Source organism: Scylla paramamosain, chromosome 4 (assembly GCF_035594125.1).
Source record: "Scylla paramamosain isolate STU-SP2022 chromosome 4, ASM3559412v1, whole genome shotgun sequence".
NCBI lineage: Eukaryota > Metazoa > Arthropoda > Malacostraca > Decapoda > Portunidae > Scylla > Scylla paramamosain.
This window is the reverse complement of record NC_087154.1, coordinates 7,015,001-7,017,500: the sequence shown is the minus strand read 5'-3', so window position 1 is coordinate 7,017,500 and position 2,500 is coordinate 7,015,001. Positions and strand designations below refer to the sequence as shown.

At 37.2% G+C, this 2,500-nt stretch overlaps 1 protein-coding gene and 1 long non-coding RNA gene across 4 annotated transcripts in view; both read left to right on the top strand.

The window, feature by feature from the left end:
* LOC135097326 (uncharacterized) overlaps positions 1–389 on the top strand; it is a 2,255-nt gene extending 1,866 nt beyond the window's left edge. Inside the window, exon 1 of the mRNA XM_063999119.1 lies at positions 1–389. This exon is cut by the window's left edge and continues 1,866 nt beyond it. The gene's annotated coding sequence lies outside the window, so the exon portion shown is untranslated.
* Positions 1–2,500, top strand: part of LOC135099564 (uncharacterized) — a 226,580-nt gene that overhangs the window by 64,971 nt on the left and 159,109 nt on the right. The gene's annotated exons all lie outside the window — the stretch shown is intronic.

Below are 2,500 nucleotides of genomic sequence, written 5' to 3'. Positions count from 1 at the left end.
GAGAGGAGGCGTTAACCTTTACAACGACTAAACCGCGGCAAGTAAGAGAAACGAAAGAGGAGCGGGAGCAGTGGCCGCGTAATGCAATCGAGTCTTGTTCTGCCTTGCCGTCACCGCCGAGTCTGTGGTGTGAGGGGTGATGACAACATTTGACTGGAAAGAAACATATTAATAACCCGTGTATTGTATTAGAGATCATCACTTAATACTCGAATCGGTGTCTGTACTCACACATTGGCATTGCGTTACATGTGACCATGCCTCTTGCCTTCAGCTCTCTGCCTTCTGCCGCTATATTAGCTCTTCTACAGAATTTTTGTATTGTAAACTTTCTAGTATATATTTGTTACATGTATTTTACCATATATACATAATTATTATTGATGATAAAAAAAATAAATACGTTCACTACTTCCGATTTTGTCTTTCCTTTGGAATTCTTTTCTAGTGTCTTGTGCTAATTCTTGTTTGTTATTTCTTTCCTTCCGTCTACCCGTTTGTTAATCTTTTTTCTTTGCCCTTTCTCTTCTCTTCCGTCTTTCTGTCTATGTTAATCTTTTCTCTTTGCCCTCTCTCTTTTCTTCCGTCTTTCTGTCTATGTTAATCTTTTCTCTTTGCCCTCTCTCTTTTCTTCCGTCTTTCTGTCTATGTTAATCTTTTCTCTTTGCCTTCTCTCCTCTCTTCTGTCTTTCTGTCTATGTTAATCTTTTCTCTTTGCCTTCTCTCCTTTCTTCTGTCTTTCTGTCTATGTTAATCTTTTCTCTTTGCCCTCTCTCTTCTCTTCCGTCTTTCTGTCATGTATATGTCAGTATCTGCTCGTCTGTCTCTGTCAACCAGTCAGTCGATCCGTTTCTCCCTGTCTGTCTTTATCCATCTTTTTCTTCCTCTATCTGTTTGTTTGTCTCTTCCAGTTTCATTCTCTGCTTCTCTTTGCCCGTCTGTCTGTGTATCGCCGCCCGTTTATGTGTCAGTCAATCAATATGTCATGTACTAAATAAGTCAGTCTGTTTTCCTGTTTGTTTGTCTGTACGTGTAATAACTTTGACTCAGGACAACGTAAAAACTCAGGCAGCGACTGGTAGGTTGTCATTGTCGAGACAAGTGGTGGTAGCCTTTCCATGGCTGGAGCTGAACTGCCTCCTGAGCTTACAACAGTCTCAGAACTCTACTAGTTTGAATCCATACGTGAAACAATGAATAAAACACCAAGTATCTCAAACAATTAACAATATTACAACATACTGTTTGTCTATATGGCTGTCAATCAGTTAGTCAAGTCTCTCTCTCTCTCTCTCTCTCTCTCTCTCTCTCTCTCTCTCTCTCTCTCTCTCTCTCTCTCTCTCTCTCTCTCTCTCTCTCTCTCTCTCTGAAGCATTATCCACCCACCTGCCTTGATAAGTTCCAGTAGAGGCCGCCAGTCATCGGTGTACTGCGGATCACCTTATCTTGATTGGAGTTAGTGGCGTCTTGTTCTGGCCAGGCCTCAGTACTGAGTAACAGAAATGTGGGTCCTCAGATCTTGCGGGTTAATGGCTGGGGAAGGTGTGAGTAAGGTTGTCTCCTGATTTATTTTTGGTGGTTCTTTTGGATACATTTAGTGATTGGTGTGGTGAGGTAATGACTTGCTTTTTTTTTATAATTTTCCGTAAGTTTATATTTGAAGTATTTTGTCTATTAAGGACAGATGTAATTCTTGGTGTGAATTTTTGTTTATTTTTCTGTGTATAAGATAGTGTTGCTTTTTTTTTTTCATAACGTCTCCTTTATTTAAGGTATTTTATTTATTAGGGACAGGTGTAATTCTCAGAGGGAAATTTGTCCCATCAGTATTTTCTTTTTTTATGTATGGGATAATGTCTTTCTTGTTTGCTTTTTCGTAGTCTGTTCTATTTAGAGTATTTCAGAAACTGAGTGCTCGGTGTATTTCTCGGTGGGTTTGTTTTGCTTGCTCAACGTTATTCTTTTCTGTAGATGTAATAAACGTTTTTGTATACTTTTATTTAGAGGTGTTTTTTCTTATATACTTTTCTGTAACCTTCCATCTACTTTCTACCTTTTTTTCTTTCTAGTTTAAAGGACTTCATTAAAGTTGTAAAACATTGAACCGCTGCTCATATGAAGACAAGCTTTCTATTATTGTAGCTTTTGAAAATTAAAGTAAAAAATACGAACGACCTGTGCAATTAAAGACTTGCATTCTTCACAAAAAAAGTTACAAGCTCATTAGTAAAACTAACCGAATGAAAAATAGACATTTTTACCGGCAGTTATATATTTATTTATTTTTTGTCAATTTAGTTATTAATTACTTCTCATATTTGTGATTATGCTCGTAACATTATGATCATAACACACTGAATCCTTATTTTTTGTGAATAGTCAATTTTTATTTGAAGTCTGTATTCTTTTTCTTTTCTATTACCTTGGCAAGTTCATTCCCCTTGAGGCTTGCGTCCAGGAAGAATAATGAGGTTTATTTTATTCATTGCCTTGTGTTTTC